This window comes from Rattus norvegicus, chromosome 8 (genome assembly GCF_036323735.1).
Source record: "Rattus norvegicus strain BN/NHsdMcwi chromosome 8, GRCr8, whole genome shotgun sequence".
Classification (NCBI taxonomy): Eukaryota; Metazoa; Chordata; class Mammalia; order Rodentia; family Muridae; genus Rattus; species Rattus norvegicus.
Genome location: NC_086026.1, coordinates 95,425,734 through 95,446,136, shown reverse-complemented (window position 1 = coordinate 95,446,136; position 20,403 = coordinate 95,425,734). Strand labels below are relative to the sequence as shown.

At 41.8% G+C, this 20,403-nt stretch overlaps 1 long non-coding RNA gene across 1 annotated transcript in view; it reads right to left on the bottom strand.

The window, feature by feature from the left end:
- The window catches only part of LOC120094217 (uncharacterized), a 66,856-nt gene extending 53,592 nt beyond the window's left edge, over positions 1–13,264 (bottom strand). The window contains exon 1 of the long non-coding RNA XR_005488351.2: positions 13,016–13,264. This is a non-coding gene — a long non-coding RNA (uncharacterized LOC120094217). The remainder of the gene's footprint in view (positions 1–13,015) is intronic.
- Between the last annotated feature and the right edge of the window lie 7,139 nt (positions 13,265–20,403).

Here is a 20,403-nt window from a genome sequence, read left to right as displayed (position 1 = left end):
TCCCAGACCAGCGTGTCTCAGAAAAGAAAAAGGAAAGGAGAAGAAAGTAGAAAGAAAAAAAGAGAAAAGAGAGGGAAGGAAGAAAAGAACAAGAGAAAGGAAGGAAGAAAGGAAGAGGAGAGAAGAATGGAAGAAAGTGGGGGCGGGGCAGAGAAAATACAACACTCAGAGACTAGACTCCTCCTCCTGAGGCCTGCGTGGGACAGGTGCTAGTGCTGCTTCAGTTCCTGTCAGCCTGCCGCTGCAGGTTGGTCCTGTTGAATGCGGAGTCGCCAGAGATCTGAACTTTAAGCTTCCCCTTACTTGTGATTTCCATAGGATTAGGTCTCTGATGATTGTTATACACATCCATTCACAACAGTTTCTACAACCATTAATGCATGGTATGTTAACTAACACGATTAGAGGTAGGAATTGTCATGATGAAACATCTAAACGATGAACTGGTTAGAATTATTTCAGAGGAACTTTCTGGGATGGTTTGGATGAAAATGGCACTCTTAGAAGATACGGACTTGGTAGAGTAGGTGTGGCTTTGTCCGTCACTGGTGATGGTCTTTGAGGTTTCAGAATCTCAAACCAGGCCTAGTGGTTCACTCACTTTCTGCTGCCTGGTGATCCAGATAGAGAACTCAGTTCCTTCTCCAGTACCGTGTCTGCCTTGCCACACTTCCCTTCATGTGATGTTGATGGACTAAAACTCTGAACTGTAAACCCGCCCCAATTAAATGTTTCCTCATCAGAGTCGCCATGGTCATGGTATCTCTTCCCAGCACTAGAAACCTGAAGACATTTTACTCTTGTAAATAGTTTCTTGCGCATCACTTAGCTGCTCCTTGGCATTCAGCTGTCATTGTTCTTAGTGTTGATGAAGGGTGGGTGGGGCTGCTGTCTTTCAGATGGTTATGGAGCGTCTTGTGTGGATCTAGTTAAGATTTCTTCAAATTGTGGCTCAAAATGATAGTTCTCTCAAGATCAAACTACATTGCATCGTAAAAGAATAGTGTGTGTGTGTGTGTGTGTGTGTGTGTGTGTGTGTGTGTGTCAGAGAGAGAGAGAGAGAGGAGAGAGAGAGATATTTTTACAAGTCACAAAAGGCTGGCTTTCTGTTTTATTATTCTTTTTGTTTTTCCGAGACTTTTGTCGTGTTGTCAATGCCACTAAAACACACCCAAGACTAAAAAGGAAATGGCTGGAAACTTTTATACTTCCTTTTAGAAGCAAACAAATAAAATATATCAATATTGCTAAACAGCAATGCTTGTCACATTTATCCACTGCTTATGCTGGAGCAGATGCTACATTGAACACGGTTACATTTGAACACTGCTTACTATGTCATTTCACAATTAGATGTCATAGAACTGCACGTCAAGGAAACAAGATTGGGGCATGGCAAGATGGCTCAGTTGGTAAAGGTACTTGCCACCAAGCATAACAACCTGAATTTGCTCTGAGACTTACATGTTGGAAGGAGAGGACCAACTCTTCTTGCATGTTACCTTCTGGTTTCCACATTTGCACAATCATACAAACACATACACACACACACAACACACACCACACTTTTGCACGGACATATTCATGCATGCCCGTAGACACATATGCATGCAGGTACACACACACACACACACACACACACACACACACACACCACACCACACATGCACACAGATGCCTGTGCATACACACTAAATACATGCAAAAAGTGGTGCTAGGTTTGAGGTAATAGACACAAATAATTTAAGCCATTTCTCCCTTAAAGATAACAAGTATTTAAACAGGAAAAAATAGTGAAAATAAATCTTTGAATATACTGGAAAATGACCAAAGATACTCAAAATACTCTTTAAAAGCATTTTAAAACTAAATTTATTCGTAGGTTATAAATGAGGATTGTGCATATTTGAGGAGCCCCCGAAGATGAGGTCTGTGTTGTATCCTTGTAAAGTTCGCACAGCTTACGGGAGAACATTGTGTAACATTGAAATTTGAGCAAACATGCATATCTTCCCAAACGCTGATCATGTCTTCCTGATTAAACATCGAGAATCCTTTGCTAAACATTGAGAGCATTGTTCCCCGTCATAGCGCTGCCCCATAATTGTGTACAGTAAAGAGGACAGGCCCACTCCATACCGGCTCACACCTTCATCACCAGTACAGAAATGTGTATGTATGTGTGTGCATGCATGTATGTGTGTGTCTACAGGCCCACACAGGTCAGCATGCTTGCATGTTCGCATGAGATAAACTTGTGTGTGCCAGTATTCATGCCTATTAGAGTTCCTATTTCGTAGAAGCCACATTTATGACCTCTGGAGGTCACACGGCTCTGCTACGTTCTAGTTGTACTTTTGCAGTACTGGTGATTGAACTGAAGGCCTTGTGTCTGCCAAGTCAAATGTTCTCACATACATCTCCAGCACTTGAAAGTTTTCAGTTCATGGTTTCACTATTAGCTTAGACGTGCTTTGAACTCACTCTACAGCCCAGGATGGACTCCAGTTCAAGATCGTATTACTTCAGCCCCCTTTATGCTGGGATTTCAGGTGTATACCAGCGTGCCTGGGCTTTTATGATGTTAATTTTTACTAGGGAAAGCAGTGTTTGAATATTTTATTAGTGGAAATAATTGAACTATAATTTCTATTTCTTTAATTCTCTCTCTCTCTCTCTCCCTCTCTCTCTCTCTCTCCCTCTCTCTCTCTCTCTCTGTGTGTGTGTGTGTGTGTGTGTGTGTGTGTGTGTGTGTGTGTGTAAATGGAGTTTTAGAAATATGGTAATTTTTCCTTTGAGAATTTTGAGACAGTTTTTAGGTTAGTTGGGTCCCGAGTCCCCTCCTCCACAGGGCTCAGGCTGCTCAGGGAGGCAGTACAGGGGAAGTTTGTCTGTGCCTACCCCACACCACCACCAGGCGGCTGTCAGGCTGCGGGAAGCCACAGGACCCTGCTGGGGTTTGAGGGGAAGCTCGGTCTGGGAGCAGGACATGGTTGGAGCTGGCTCTGGGGTCCAGGCCTGCAAGGAGGCCAGGCCTTCGGGTTCTCAGGCTCTTGGACATCCAGTCACTGCTGGGATGCTGCGGAATGGCTGAGAGTGAAGTGGGGGCGGGGGGAGCTCCGGCTGGTCCTGTGCGGAGTCTTTGACTTGACTGCAGTGCTGGGCTTGAGCTTAGTAGCTGTCACCACTGGTAGCACAGGGAGGCTTTCTTCAGGAGATTAGATGGAGGCTCTGTAGGTGAAGGCCTTCTCTGTGGCTTCCCACAATGGATCCCCATGAAAAGAGACAGTCTATGGTTTTAAGGCATTTATTGTCATGGCGGAAAGTGGATGAGTAAAACTGTAGCCCACTTCTCAGAGTTGGCCTGAGATTAAATACTTTTTGCAGGGAGGAGTGTCTGGGAAGGGAAATTCATTGGCTAAGCCTCCAGGCCTTTAGGTGTCTCATTATAATGGAGATCTGTCTTGAGCCTACATGACCTGTAGTCACATTCCCTACCTGTGGAGGGGCTTAGGGGGATGTCCTTTACATGACTGACAGCCACAAATCTATAGAGGACTGAGGTCTAGTAATGGGCCTGGTTTCCTAGGAGTCAGATGAAATGCCTACTGTTCTTTTCAGGGTGTCCAGGGTTCAAGCCTCCTCAACCGGGAACCAGTGTGGGATTCAAGTCTTTTCATCCCGGAACCAGGGTGCCTTTCACTGTCTTACTGCTAGTCCAAGGTGACCTTGAACCTTTTTGCCCCAGTTTCCCCAGGGCTGGAATGACAAACTGGAGGACACCGTGCCTACCCCACATTCTGAGATTTTTAACTGGAATGTTCTGCTTTTCAGCTCCTAGTTTTATGCTCTTTTGGACATGGTGACTTTATGGTACAGCTAACTTGGACTTTTCTTAGTAAGATGCTTGTTATCTTGTAGCCTTGTTGGTCATTTAGAAACCGTGCTGGATGACCTCAGCTACTTCCTATAGAGGGTAAGGCAGCCAATCCAGCAACAAACTCACCAGGTTTTTGTAGGACTGTCATTTTCTGGGATATTTTCAGCCATCTCAGGGCCAGCTTCCAAAGTGAGAGCAGCTTCCAAACCCTAGAGCATGTTGACATTATAGGGAACGTGTCACCTGCTTCCCTACCCTTTGCTATTCTTTCTTACAAGAAAGACTCCTGCCTATGGTTTCTGTATATTTTACATCTAATTGACCTTTCTACTTTTTTCATGTGTCTACCACATAGTATGCTACTTTTTCTAGAGATTTATGAGTAAAAAAACTTTTCTAAGATAGACACCTCTCTCTATCCATCTTCCTTTGATGAACTAAAATAATAATATGATCTATTTAAAGTTATCTTTCATCTAGGTATCTATTATCTAATGGGATAAAGATTAAGCATTCTCTTTGGAAGAAATGGCATCCCTGCAAGACTTTTATATACTGTGTTATATGATGTAATAGAAGGAACTAAAGGCGGTAAGAGGCAGGAAAATATGTTACTTGTGTATGTGTATGTATATAAATGTTTATGTTATATCCATGCATGTATATGTATATGTGTGCATTTGTGTGCATGTGTACAGATATATTTGAGGTGGCACTTTTTTGATATATCAGGTGATGAACACTCACATAGTATTTTGCTGATACAGAATCACATGGTGTTTTACTAAGGCAAGACCCATGGGAGAATAGGTGATATTTGGAGAGAGTATAAATAGGACTTAGCTAGATAGTGATGGTGTGCTTGCATAGCTAGCCTTGTAACGCCTTGTAAGTCTCATGTCTTTGTCTTGCTGATCTTCATTTTGTTGAGAAAGGCATGGCAGAGAACTTCTTCTGGAATCCTCAGTTGATCTTGGTTGCTTCCACTGACTCGTGCAGATTTGGTGGAGGCCTGGCTGTTTCTACTGGATCATGCCTCTGCTGCTGATTTGTGTTTGGTATCCTGACATTACTGAACTGGACCGTCGGTATTCTGTGAAACAGAGATTGTCCCCCCAAAACTATTTTTAAATAGGTCCACATCCCCTTGTCCTATTTACCATTTTTCTCTCTTTCCTTTAGATGGTGGGTAGAAGTGGGGGGGGGTGTCAAAGCATGTGTAATCCTTCATTAAAAGTAGGTTTAAAAAAATCAAAGCCTACATATATATGAGTGTTATATTTGTGTACATGTATATACACATATGCATATATTACAGTTGTTTGTGCTTATATATGTTGCTATGGGCTTCTGTACTTCTTGAGTTTTTAATCTCAATAAATAATGAGAAACTAAAGCATATTGTTTATATGGACCTAGATTTACAGGAAAATGTCTCAAGTAATTCAAAGAGGGAAATGATCACTTTTACCAGTGAAGGTGAGGTGATGAAATGAGAAAAGGAAAAAGAAGACACTGGAAATAAAAATGACTTTGGTAGGTGAATGAAGCATTGTTATTGGGCCAAGAGCTTTGTGCTTTAAATAAGGAAAATAAGGAATCGAATCATAAATAATTTCAGCAAGATACAGCTTGATATGCTATTCCACAGATAGGCAATACCATAAGCCAATGTGTAACTGGAACTCAAATGGAGACCCACCCAGATCCTAGGAGTAGTTGCATAGATTTCCGAGTACTTGGATTGGAAGGCTGATTGAAACACTGTGTGTTTTGGAAAAGGGATCGGCAAATGGTGTTTTGTGTTCTTGCTTGAAGGATTTGCTTTCATAAATGTAATCCCAGAGACTATTTAGAAGGCTGTGGTATAAGTGGGTTGGAGGATATTTTCAAACCCAGGTGTGAGTAAGAACTAGAGAAAAGGCCAAGAACCTCAAACAGCCATTTCCCCAGGAGTGCGTGGCTGGGTGTGTTCTCTCAGAAATCCATCTTCCTTCTTTGGAGACTTGGCACTCTTGAGTAGTGACTGAGTGACTCTTGTTGAAGCCAGACAGAGAGAGATAATCTGAGGAGGGTTTTGGTTCTGTTTTTAACTCTTTTTTTGAAAGACTTGCTATTCAAAGTCTTTGACATGACAGGGGCTAGTTGGTGGCTTTCAGTTTTCAAGGAGGTTAATGTGGAACATCCATCCAAGTCCAGGGCTCTGCCTACTAAGGCCTGTGCAGCTGCAGGGCTGTGTTCACAGAGCTGGCTCCTTGTCTCAGCTATGAATCTGAACCCGCTGTGACTCCAGTTTTGGCCAACTGAGCTACCCTATGTCTGCCTCCTCCCCACACCCCGGCTACAGCAGTTGGACACTTCATGAATTAATTCCTATGCTCCTGTCTCCAGGAATAACATTTATTTTCATCCCAGAATGTCCCTCAGTACCGACGCTGTCTGACACATTTGATTATTCGTGTCCACTGCCTCTCCTTAGAGAAGATTGCTCCTTCCCTAAGCCATCTTTGAGTCGATGAGATCTCCTGATTATACTTTGTATATTTTATATATCTTATCGATGGAGTTCTTGCTTGTCTTCTAAAACATGAGTTCAGTGAAGCTAGGAATTTATTTTAGTTACAAAGTGGTTATCTAATAGACCCATGTCAACAAGAAAAGGAGTAAACTTCTGAAAATACGAGATGAAGAAGACCTAACCATAATCATAATGACAGACATTATTCTCTTCTTCACCCTTTAAAGGGGAATTCAAATACAAGATAACCCCCAAAGAACAACAGTAACACAAAACAAAAGCATGAGATGAGTGGCTGAAGCTTGGCCTTTTTTGTTTCTTTTTAAACTCTTGAATTAATCCTTAAGAACTTTGACCTGCAAATTAGCTATACATTCACCACAACCCTCCATTCTGATTTAATTCAATATACTTATTTTCCAATTTTTGTCATTCAGCTCTAGGATTAGTAAGTCCATTCATATAAATAAGATGACAAGAGTATTATTAGGAGTAATATTTTGGAAACAAAACTTTTCCCATAGAGATCATTTTAACCTGGATGAGTAAATGACCCAGCAACTAAATGCTACTTGTAGCTGTGCTGTTAATGACTGCTCTCTCTAATGCTTCTAACACAGAGTAGATTTTTATTGCTATTTCCATATGTCCCGGCCAAATTCTTTTTGCTCCCTCACAATAATTTCCACAGAGTTCTGGGAAGCCAACAGGTATGAGCTGAGTCTAAAATGCAGTTTCTCTGTGCTTCTGTGCTTCCTTTTTGCTCAATAAGACATTACTTCCAACTCCAAGGGTCAAGATAATGAATCATTTTTTTAAAAAAGAAATAGCCATTCATCTGAAAAGGCCAACATACTCTAGTAATATAAAAAACAGTTTAATAGCAGACAACGTGGAGAAGGAGACACCCTTAGCTGAGGAACCGCTCTGGCCCTGACAGGCATCTGGAAGAAAACAGAGAAACAGAAGCTGTTGGAAATATCTCCATGAGCATCAGCCAGAAGGCAGTGATGTGGAATAAGGGTAGGCACATAGAGTCTTCGCTTACTGATGTTCCAGATCCTGCTCACTGGACATCCACACTGAAACTAGTCTCTTTTGGACAACAGCCTGCCTGCCAAGAAAACAGAATGGTAGACTGCTTCTTACCCAGTGCTTTTGCATGGTGCCCGTTTCTTTGCTAGGCTATGGAAGGTGTTGATTCTGATTCTAGTAGGGTGGTAACTACTGTTTTTTTTCTTTTTTAATTAAAGTCAACTCTATGAGAGAAAGGGGAAGGGGGAGGGACATGGGAGAGTTATATGGAGCACAGGACAGGGAGGGACAGTTTATACAGCTCCAGGGAGTACTCTCTAGACTGGGTGAAGTTATCCTAATATATCAACTCTTTCAATCACTTGCTCATCAGACAAATGTTTAGCAGATTAGCAGAGAAAAACATTTGTCCTTTTGACTTCTTTGAGAGCAAGCAAACCTTAACTCTTTTAAAAATGTTTTATTCATTTTTATGTGTATGGATATTGTCTGAGTGCCTGTAGAGTTACAGATAGTTGTGAGTCACACTGTGGGTGCTGGGAATTAAACTTGGGTTCTCTGGAAGAGCAGCCATTGCTCTTAACTATGGAGTAAAATTTTCCGCCCCATTTTGACCTCTGTTTAATACTTTTTAAATGGGGCAATAAAAAGATCTAGAACTTCAGGGCTGGAGATATGGCTCAGTGGTTAAGGGTACTGGCTGGTCTCCCAGAAGACATAGGCTTAATTCCCAGCACTATGACAGCTCTCTTCAGTTCTAGGACTTCTGACATCCTCACACAGACATATAGGCAAAACAGCAATGCACATAACACAAATAAATAAGTAAATGATAGCAAAATAAAAGAAACTGGAGGCTCACTGCTATTTTTATTACTGTTTCTCAATGAATTCCACCTTCCTTTTTTCTCAGACAACATTTCTACTTTTCATAGGCTGTCAATATAAAATTAAAACTATTCATCTGGGAATACACCTTTAAACCCAGCACACAGGAAGTAAAGTCACCCATTATTCAAATCCATCTAAATCGATCCATTCTTATTGCCTGTACAAACCTCAAGTCCAAGTGTATCAAGATCCTCCACATCAAACCAGATACACTGAAACTAATAGAAGAAAAAGTGGGGAAGAGCCTTGAACACATGGGCACAGGGGAAAATTCCGTGAACACAATACCAATGGCTTATGCTCTAAGATCAAGAATGGACAAATGGGACCTCATAAAACTAAAAAGCTTCTGAAAGGCAAATGACAAAATGGCAACCAACAGATTGGGAAAAGATCTTAACCTGTCCTACATTGGATAGAGGGCTAATATCTAATGTATACAAAGAACTCAAGAGATGGGGTACAGAGCTAAACAAAGAATTCTCAGTTGAGGACTATCGAATTGCTGATAAACACCTAAAGAAATGTTCAACATCCTTAGTCATCAGGGACATGCAAATCAAAACAACCCTGAGATTCCACCTCACACCAGTCAGAATGGCTAAGATAAAAAACTCAGGTGACAGCAGATGCTGGTGAGGATGTGGAGAAAGAGGAACACTCCTTCATTGTTGGTGGGATTGCAAGCTGGTACAACCACTCTGGAAATCAGTTTGGCGATTCCTCAGAAAATTGGACATAATACAGCCTGAGGACCTAACTATACCACTCCTCGGCATATACCCAAAAGATGCTCTGACATATGACAAGGACACATGCTCCACTGTGTTCATAGCAGTCTCACTTATAATAGCCAGAAGCTGGAAAGACCCCAGATGTCTTTCAACAGAGGAATGGATACAGAAACTGTGGTACATCTATACAATGTACTCAGCTATTAAAAACAAGGACTTCAGGAAATTCTTAGGCAAATGGATGGAACTAGAAAATATCATCCATATGAGGCTCAAGAAGAAGGAAGACCAAAGTGTGGATGCTTCAGCCCTTCTTAGAAGCAGAACAGAATACTCACAGGAGGAAATACGGAGACAAAGTGTGGAGCAGCGCCTGAAGGAAAGGCCATCCAGAGACAGCCCTACCCGGGGATCCATCCCATATACAGCCATCACAGCCAGACAATATTGCCGATGCCAAGAAGTGGATGCTGACAGGAGCCTGATATAGTTGTCTCCTGAGAGGCTCTGCCAGAGCATAACAAATACAGAGGCGGATGCATATAGCCAACCACTGGACTGAGAATGGGGTCCTTAATGGAGGAGATAGAGAAAGGACTGAAGGAGCTGAAGGGGTTTGCAACCCCATAAGAAGAACAACAATATTAACCAACAAGCTTCCAGTGACTAAAGCACCTTCCCAAGAGTACATAGGGATGGACCTATGGCTCCATCCATATACGTAGCTAAGGATGGCCTTGTCTGGCATCAATGGGAGGAGAGGCCCTTGGTCCTGTCAAGGCTCTATGCCTCAGTGTAGGAGAATGTCAGGGCAGAGAGGTGAGAGGGAGTAGGTGGGTGGGGCAACACCCTCATAGAAGCAGGAGGAAGATAGTGGGTTTCTGGAGGGGAAATTGGGAAAGGGGATAACATTTGAAATGTAAATAAAAAATCCAATAAAACAAAAGAAAACAAACCAAAACCCTAAACTCAACCACAAGAAAACCCCAGAAAACAAAAAACAAAACCAACCAATGGAAAAAAAATCCAAAAAACTATTCATACGATGATGGATACAAAATATGTAACATAAAACATAATTTTTTTGCATAGTTATAACAAATGATGTAAAATTAAATTGATATATGAGGAGTCTGGAGGGATGGCTCAGCAGTTTAAAGTACTTGTTCCACAATCACAAGGACCCAAGTCCAGATCTAAGAACCCACACAACCAGCCAGTAGACGACTGTAACTTCAGTTCAGAGGAAGTGGAGTAGAGGATCATCCTGGTCGTTGGCTCTTAGCTTAGCCATGAAAACAGAGGCTTGGCTTCAAGGAAAGACGCTGCCTCCAAGTGAGAGAGGAAACACTTCAAGCCTTCTTCTGGCCTCTACATGTGCACATATGTATATATACTCTATCACACAGAAATGTATATATTGAGTAATAAAAAGCAAAATGAAATATCTGGCTATTTTATAAAGCTTTCTAGGCCGTATACACATCTAAATGATTAATTTTCCATAGGACTTATAGGAATGTGAAATATAAAAGACTCTTATGTGCACCTGGGAGTCACATAAATATTACTAGTCTGATGATTATCAGTTTAATGGTTAATATATTTTGTGCTTACTATCTGTCAAATACTGTGAATAGTTTAAATCAATTGGTACATATTTATAAGGAAAGAACTGTTAGAAATACACTTTTTTTTTCTTTTTGAGACAAGATCTCATGGGACTCTCTTAAGTGGAAACTTAAGGGTTCTTTGGAAAGTTGGTTGGATGGTGTTTTCCTGGGGCAAATACATGAAGGAAGGCTTAGAGTGGACACAGGTGTAAAAGGCTAAGCCAGACCTGTGAAGGACCACATCCCTGAAGCAGGATGCTCTACTGAAACAAACATCTAAAAAGACATGGGATAAAAGATTCTTTGCTAACGACGTACATATATTGGTCCGCCTTACATTGCGTAGTTGAGATACTTTTGTCTGGACTCCATAGGAAGAAATGCACCAAAAACCTTCTGGTGGTGTGCTGAAGTTTGTTCCTGCTTTCAAGGACTCAGGCTGATTGGATGCACATGGTAAGACAAGACCTGTGCTGAAGTGGAGGGCACGAGATGTTTGGAGGGTATAAATGGGACTCGACGGAGTGACGGAGACAGAGCTTAGCTTGCTGGTACAGCTAGCTGTGCGATGCTTGTGTCTCTTGTCTTCGCTGATCTTTGCTTCCCAGAGAGAGGCTCAACCAAGAACTTCTCCTGGTGATCCTTCTGGTCTCTCCTGCTGACTCAAGCTGAGGCTGGGGCCTGGTTCTCTCTGCTGAGTCGCGTCACTGCTGTTGCTCTCCCAGCTCTAGTGAACTGGACTGCTAGTGTATCCGTGAAGTGTTTACAAGTAGATCGAGCTGCCGCTGCCTGCTAACCTGTGAACTGAACTGATGATTTCCAGACTATACAGACAGGAGTTGCTCCCAAGAACCTTTCTAAACAGGTCCACTTCTCCTGTATCCTTTCTTTTCCAATACCTCTGGTGGATAGTGGGTTATAAGGAAGGTTAAAGCATTAAAAAACCATATTTAAAAATGAAGTTAAAACATTAAAGTTACGGGCCTTGAACTCATTATGTAGACAAGATTGACCTTGAACTTACGACTGATACTTCAGCCTCCCAGGTGCTGCATTACAAGTGCACAATGCCACACTTGGTTTATACAGAACTAGGGAGTGAGCCTAGAGTTTCCTGCATGACAGGTATGTGTTTACCAACCAAGCTATGTTCCCAGCCCCTTAATCCTATTTTCTATCTGAGGAAATGGAGGCTCATGTTTAAACACTTGCCAGAATGATCCAGGCAGAAACAACTTTGCACTAAGTGTAGCTTGTCCATCAAGGAGTCCTTAGCTCCCACAAACACACTGCACGGGTTAGTGATTTTGCAGTGGTATTTAGGGAGCATGGGACTTACCAGAGTCAAAGCCAGCTCTTGCCAATTTGTCAGAAGGGGCTCAGGCCAGAAAGAGACATCTTGGGCATGACCACAGAGAGGTGGAAGAACAGAGACTTGTCACCCTGCTCCCGATCTAGTCACTCTAGTCTTTGAGGAATTTCACCATTTCCTTCTTTGGCTTGTGGAGCATGGCTATTTTTCATACTTACAATTCAAAGTCCCCACAGGAATGGTATGAGGAGGTTTGTCTTTTCCCTGGTACGTAGCCAGACAGCTGAGAGGAAATGCTAGAAGGAAGCCTAAGAATTTGAAGAAACGGTTGCCAAACGTACCTAGCATTCTTCCATTGAACTCCCTTTCTCTCTCTACTACTCCCTCTCTCTTGCAATTTCATCGGATCCAAGAGCATTAGCCCTGTGTTCTTATCCAGAGCCATGATATCACTCATTAGACGTCTTTAACCACAGCTCGAATTCTTTCCTCTTCCTTCTTTTCTCTTCACTATTCTCTTCTTTCTCCTTTCTCTGTTTCCCCTCACCTTAGGTCTTAATGGAAAATTATCTTCTGTTTCTATTTTTTAAAAATATCCCTTAAAATAATCATCAAAATCAAATGTTCAATCTATCATTAGCAACTTCTTTCTTTATTTTTCAGAGGAAACAATAAAAACAAACAAACAGACAGACAACAAAAAACTCAAACAAAACAAGAAAAAAAAAAACCAAAATACCTACTAGGTACAGTGCAACTATGATTGCCACATTCCTTACAAACGTCCAATGAGACTTGGAGTCAGCAACTGAACCAGAGAACAGAATTTGGCAGCTAAGCGATGATCACAATAAAGCGCTATGTAAGGAATCATTGCTGCAGGATGAACTCACTTGAGATGTGGATGGGAAATGGAAAACACAGCCACCACAGAGCATGATGTGGACGGGACTGGAGCTGGCTGCTTCTGCTGTGTGCGTGCTCATCTCCCACAGGGTACAGTCACGTCTGTAAATCATGCCTCTTACTCACCCTCCTGAAGTCATTAGTTCAACTTTTCCTTCCTCAGCTGAGTTCGCTCCGATGTTTTCATTCGGGCTGTGGTGTCGTCGCCTCGCCATGCTCTCTCACCATGTCATTTGTGAATTCCTCCAAATTAATGCTCTGTTTGAGGATCAAGGAGAGGGCTGTGGCTGCAACTCTCCAAGTGAGAGGCGAAGGAGGACAGGCTACTGCATGTCGGTGCCAGCTGCATGAATAGGAGCGCCATGCTTGGAGGGAAGCCATGTGGGTAGAGCCCTCTGAATGTAGAGCAGAGACACTGGACTTTAATAATCCTTTGGGGGATTTTACACCACATGACAGAGCATTTCTAGACTCTTAAGTATTATTTTTGGTGTCAAAGCATCATATTTTGTTAACTTCACTAATGAATGGGATTTATTTTCAAAGCACCATGAGAAGAACATTGTCTTCTGCCACTTCTATTTGAAGCAACTTTAGCTATTCATTCATAAACTTTGTAAAGAATTAGTCATGGTTATATGGCTTCATGTAGAGCTGTGAATTCCCCTCTGTATGTGTGTGTGTGTGTGTGTGTGTGTGTGTGTGTGTGTGTGTGTGTTCTCTGTGTTCTCTTGGTGCCTTGAGTCCAGGCCACAGACCCCATCTGGGCACACCCATAGTGTAAGGCATCATTGCTGTGGAATGAACTCATTTATGATGTGGATGGGAAATGGGAATCCCAGTCTGTTTTTAGCTTCAGAATAATTCTGCTTTTCTTTTTCTTTCAGTTTTTACTTAAATACTATTTAAATTCAAAACACAAGCAGTTTTCTTCCCCACAACATACCTCCTTTCATAGTCAGCCATTTTATGGTTAAATTACCTCTAATTAGTGGTATCATCTTCCTGGAAAAGAACTTTGTGCTTAATAATTTTGGGTCATGTACCTGATAATCTTTTTACCATGGTCAGGTCACTAGTTTGAAATTAAGCATTCAGAATAAAATTCTGTCTTGTTCGCCTTATTTGTAATCCTGTTCTCTCCCAAAAGGACTTGTTGGAGATCACTCCTGATTTTCATAAGGGAAATATACTTACTTGCATTGTTTAATTTTTCCTGAAGGAATTCTGGATGTGCTTAAAGAACTATATTTAGGACATGCTCAGGCAACATCTGGATAGCTGGGACACAGCTGGCTAACAGCACAGAAGAAACTTGGTTCAAGCACAGCATATTGGTTGAGAAAGAGCCTGGGGCTTAGTTCTTAAGTCAAGAGGGAAACAATGTGGGAGGTAATTATCCAATCGAGGATATTGCTTAGTTAAAAGAGTTACCATGTTAATAAAAGTATAATGGGGTCAAGATCCCACGGGTCACTGTTTATTTTTGCCTATCTTCCCAAGGAGATATCTCCAGATGCAAGATGGCTTTAGTGAGACAGTTTTACCCCCTGGCATCAGCTTTGCTAGAAAGTGGACATTTCCTTTCAGCAAATGCTGAGCCCGATACTGGTGTGACACTAGGAAAGTAAGTGTTGTGTGGGACTACACAGTATCTGACTGCTATTCTGGGCATGGGTGACGCTTGGACGTCATGTTCATTTAATCGTCACATTTTGATTGCAAAACATATTAGGGATTAAGAACCACTTGATTGATTGATAGATGTTTTAGAAACAATGTCTTGCTATGTAGTCCAAGCCAGCCTCAAAGTCATGGCGATTATCCAGTCTTTTGAGTGCTAAAATGTGAACAAGCTTCACCATACTTAGCACTGAAAATAAAGACTTTCAAAGGGTATTTAGTAATGAAGATTAAAAGAACAGAATTGCTTGTTCTTTGAAATTAAATTATATTGTCAATTAGAAGCAACCAACTCAGACATCGGGGAAATCAGAATTAACCTGGGTCTTATAACTTATTTTCAACTTTGTATACTAGTTAAAAAAATGATAGATGATGTCACTTCTCTACTGTGACCCACCAAAGATTCCTACTTCTCCCTAACTAAACTGAAGTCCTTGCAATGTGACAATGTGCTAGAAAATTCCCTAACTAAACTGAAGTCCTTGCAATGTGGCAATGTGCTAGAAAATTGTATGAGTTCCTTGGGCTGCATGCACACACACACACACACACACACACACACACACACACACACACACACACACACACACACACACACACAGCCCTGTGCTTGGTGGCTTGAAACAGCTACTACTTATTTAGTCACAGTTCTGAAAGATAGAAGTTCACCATTTGTGCTTGATTCTTTTGAATACTCTCTGGGGAAGTTCTTCCTGTTTCTCCTAGATCCTGGTGACTCCAGGTGTTCCTTTGCTTGTGGCCACATCACTATAATCCACTCTTGCTTTTAGTGACTTATCTTTCTCTTATATGTTATTGAGAAATTGCTCTGATCTCATAATAAAAAACTATTAAACTGTTTAGAACTTTAATATATCACAGTGGATTGCTTTTACCTTTGATCTATGACAAATCAAGGAGAGAACAGTCATATAATGCTTAAAGAAAAAAAGCGCATTTAAGCCTTCAGCAGGTTACAGCAAGGGCTGCTGCCCAGGGCTGCTGCAAGGGAAGCCTTTTAGAGTTTCCAAGGGGTGCTGTCTTCATTGAAAAGAGCCTTTGCAATTCTAACTGAAAGAAGCCTAAGAACTTAGTGACACACATGTCCTCCTTTTCCACATGAAGCACTCAAAGCTTGTCACATCAAAGAAGCACAAAAGGTCACCCTTAGGAACAAAGACAATACTTAAGCTACTTTGGAGTCTAAATGAGGTCTATTTTTGAATTCCTTACTCTCTTATTATGGTCATAGAGAGTTCAGATCATTGAGGTTAAGACCATGGGTTTTCTCAGAAGTTGTGGAAGTGCCCACTGCCCCTGTGAAAAAACAGGCGGATCCAGCAGCTGTTCTCATCTGATGCTAGAATACCATGTTCTGCAGAAGCAAAATTTCTCTCTCCATGTGAAATAGAAAGTATGTTTTCTGCACACGGAAACACAACAAAAGCAGTGAATAAACATGGTGAGTTTCCAAACGTTATCAGCAATATGCAAATCACCCAAGACAAAATACCACAGCCACATCTTCTTTTCTGATTGTTCAGTTCCTTGAAAATGAGAATTATTCAACTTTGTAACTCTGTATGATAGAGAGAGTGAGAGCGAGCGAGCGAGCGAGCGAGAGAGAGAGAGAGAGAGAGAGAGAGAGAGAGAGAGAGAGAGACTACTGAGACTACTGGTGGTCCTATACAAGAGGACAGATCCTTTCTCATGGGCCCACTCCTGTATCTTCATCTAACTATCATTATCTCCCAATGTCTTATTTCCAGTTCTTGGAGATGAGAAGCTCAATATATATATGATATTCTTTTTCATTATCTTATTCCCTACCTCATCTTTCCCTTCAGACTTAATTAGTTATAAGTAGGAACAAAATATAAGAATCAAGCAAATATTTGCTGGCTGTCCCTGTCATAGTATGCTGTCCCCAGGAAACATTAAGCATTTAAACATTTTAAATTTTTAAAAATTCATGTGAACAAACAAACTTTATTTCAAATATTCTTTTATTTCCTTCTGTAGAAGAAATTATCACTCATCCAGAGATATATAGGATTGGCAAAATAGACATTAAGGAAATGTAATTTAACCACACTGAGATTTTAATTCTTGCCAGTTAGAATGGCTGCCATAGGTATATTTTATTATTATTATTATTATTTTTGTAATTTCCAACAGTTTGGCTTTATTCTTAGATTCCTGGTAAAAGTTTAAAAAAATCTTATATAATTTTCCCCCTCCATCTTTATTAAATTGGGTATTTCTTATTTACATTTCAATTGTTATTCCCTTTCCTGGTTTCCAGGCCAACATCCCCCTAAACCCTCCCCCTTCCCTTCTATATGGGTGTTCCCATCCCCAACCTCCCCCATTGCCGCCCTCCCCCCAACAATCCTGTTCACTGGGGGTTCAGTCTTGGCAGGACCAAGGGCTTCCCCTTCCACTGATGCTCTTACTAGGCTATTCATTGCTACCTATGAGGTCAGAGTCCAGGGTCAGTCCATGTATAGTCTTTAGGTAGTGGCTTAGTCCCTGGAAGCTCTGGTTGCTTGGCATTGTTATTCATATGGGGTCTCAACCCCTACAAGGTCTTCCAGTCCTTTCTCTGATTCCTTCAACGGGGTCCCGTTCTCTGTTCAGTGGTTTAATGATGGCATTTGCCTATGTATTTGCTGTATTCTGGCTGTGTCTCTCAGGAGAGATCTACATCCGGTTCCTGTCGGCCTGCACTTCTTTGCTTCATCCATCTTATCTAGTTTGGTGGCTGTATATGTATGGGCCACATGTGGGGCAGGCTCTGAATGGGCGTTCCTTCAGCCTCTGTTCTAAACTTTGCCTCCCTATTCCTTCCCAAGGGTATTCTTGTTCCCCTTTTAAAGAAGGAGTGAAGCATTTGCATTTTGATCATCCTTCTTGTGTTTCATGTGTTCTGTGCATTTAGGGTAATTCGAGCATTTGGGCTAATATCCACTTATCAATGAATGCATACCATGTGTGTTTTTCTGTGATTGGGTTACCTCACTCAGGATGATATTTTCCAGTTCCAACCATTTGCCTACGAATTTCATAAAGTCATTGTTTTTGATAGCTGAGTAATATTCCATTGTGTAGATGTACCACATTTTCTGTATCCATTCCTCTGTTGAAGGGCATCTGGGTTCTTTCCAGTTTCTGGCTATTATAAATAAGGCTGCTATGACATAGTGGAACATGTGTCTTTGTTATATGTTGGGACATCTTTTGGGTATATGCCAAGATATTATTATTATTTTTAATGAGGTAGATTAAGGCTGTGACTTTTGATCAAAACAGAGGACCAAAGCTTTTTTTTTTTCATTCTCTATTTCAACCTTCCCAAATGATTTTTTTTTATTATTAACTTGAGTATTTCTTATTTACATTTTGAATGTTATTCCCTTTCCCGGTTTCCGGGCAAACATCCCCCTAATCCCCCCCCTTTCCTTCTTTATGGGTGTTCCCCTCCCCATCCTCCCCCCCCCACTGCCACCCTCCCCCCAACAATCACGTTCACTGGGGGTTCAGTCTTAGCAGGACCCAGGGCTTCCCCTTCCACTGGTGCTCTTACTAGGATATTCATTGCTACCTATGAGGTCAGAGTCCAGGGTCAGTCCATGTATAGTCTTTAGGTAGTGGCTTAGTCCCTGGAAGCTCTGGTTGCTTGGCATTGTTGTTCATAAGGGGTCTCGAGCCCCTCCAAGCTCTTCCACTTCTTTCTCTGATTTCTTCAACGGGGGTCCCGTTCTCAGTTCAGTGGTTTGCTGCTGGCATTCTCCTCTGTATTTGCTGTATTCTGGCTGTGTCTCTCAGGACAGATCTACATCCGGCTCCTGTCTGCCTGCACTTCTTTGCTTCATCCATCTTGTCTAATTGGGTGGCTGTATATGTATGGGCCACATGTGGGGCAGGCTCTGAATGGGTGTTCCAGGACCAAAGCTTTTAAATCAAAGGATTCATCTGACCCTAGAAGGGGTTGAGATGATTGACTAGGACAGTCTTGTGTTCATGTGAACAATTAACAGGTTGTGTTTGTGTGTTTGAAGTACTTAAAAGAAATTGCTATTGAGCTTGTCTCCCTCAGGTAGAGCCTTAAAGTTTTCCAGATACTATATCATTCCCATTCTGCGAACCAACCAGCATAGAGCCCAGCCACCCCATGTCCACACAGTTGCTCACTGTTGCCAACTAGAATGAGCTGCATGAGAGACTCATTTTCATCGGAGAAATCATATAATTTAAAATATATATATATACATATATATATATATATATATATATACTTTTGATTTGGCACTTAAACAGTACTTTTGGAATGAAAAATAGTACTAAGTTAATATATGGATCCAGCAAAAATAGTATTTTATTGTGTTTATGAGTACTGTATTGATTTGTAAATGTTTTGTAATTTAGTAAAGGCATTGCCTGACTTGAATTTGTACTTTGGGATTTTGCATGATGTATTATGGACTGGCAGTGATAATTGAAGAAAAAAAACCCCAAAAACCCAAAAAACCAAAACAAACCATTGCCTGAGTATTGCAGCACTCTTTTTCTTCTTTTTTCTTGGATATTTTATGTATTTACATTTCAAATGTTATCCCCTTCCCCCCTCCCCCATTACCTCTTCCCCCCTCCCCCTGCTTCTGTGAAGATGTTCCCACTCCCATCTCACCGTCCTGGCATTCCCCTACACTGGGGAAAGGAGCCTTCACAGAACCCAAGGTCTCTCCTCCTACTGATGCCAGACAATGCCATCCTCTGCTACTTACGCGACTGGAACCATGGGTCGCTCCCTGTGTACTTATTGGTTGGTGGTTTAGTCCCTGGGAGCTCAGGGGGTCTGGTTGGTTGATATTGTTTTTCTTCCACAGGAAAAGGAAACAAGGATAACAAATAGCAAGAAATACTGTAGGGAGCGTGCGTGGGGAGGAAAAGTCCTTTCTACTGATGGTGAGAATGTAAACTTGGGCAGCCACAAGGAAGTCAGTACGAATGTTTCTGAGAAACAGGAAATCGAGTTACAGTGTACTCTAGCTGTGCTATTCCTGAGTGTGTATGGAAGGACGTTATAAGCACAGCACAGAGATCCATGCCTTGGTGTTTTTACTGTTCTAATGCTAGTAGCCCAGAAAATGAAAACAGCACATGTATCTACCTACAAATTAATGGTACAGAAAACGGGATGTACATTCAGAATGGAGTTTTATTGAGGCATAAAGGAGAACAAAATTATGTCATTTGCTGGAAAATGGGTGGAATAAAGCAGTTATCACATTAAGTGAAATAAGCCATGTTCAGAAAGAGAAATAAATACCTCATGTTTTCTCTCCTTATGGGAACAAAGATGGAGAGCTTAGAGGTAGACAGTTAAAAAAAAGAGAAGAGGGAAGAGACCACCAACACTGCTCACCCCTGCCCACATCCCTGGCCCAAGAGGAAACTGTATAAGGCCTCTGGGCTCCCGTGGGGGAGGGCCCAGGAGCGGCAGGACCCCTGCCACAGACACCGCCGGACCCTGAAGGAAACAGACCGGATAAACAGTTCTCTGCACCCAAATCCCGTGGGAGGGAGAGCTAAACCTTCAGAGAGGCAGACAGGCCTGGGAAACCAGAAGAGACTGCTCCCTGCACACACATCTCGGACGCCAGAGGAAAAAGCCAAAGACCATCTGGAACCCTGGTGCACTGAAGCTCCCGGAAGGGGCTGCACAGGTCTTCCTGGTTGCTGCCGCTGCAGAGAGCCCCTGGGCAGCACCCCACGAGCGAACTTGAGCCTCGGGACCACAGGTAAGACCAAATTTTCTGCTGCAA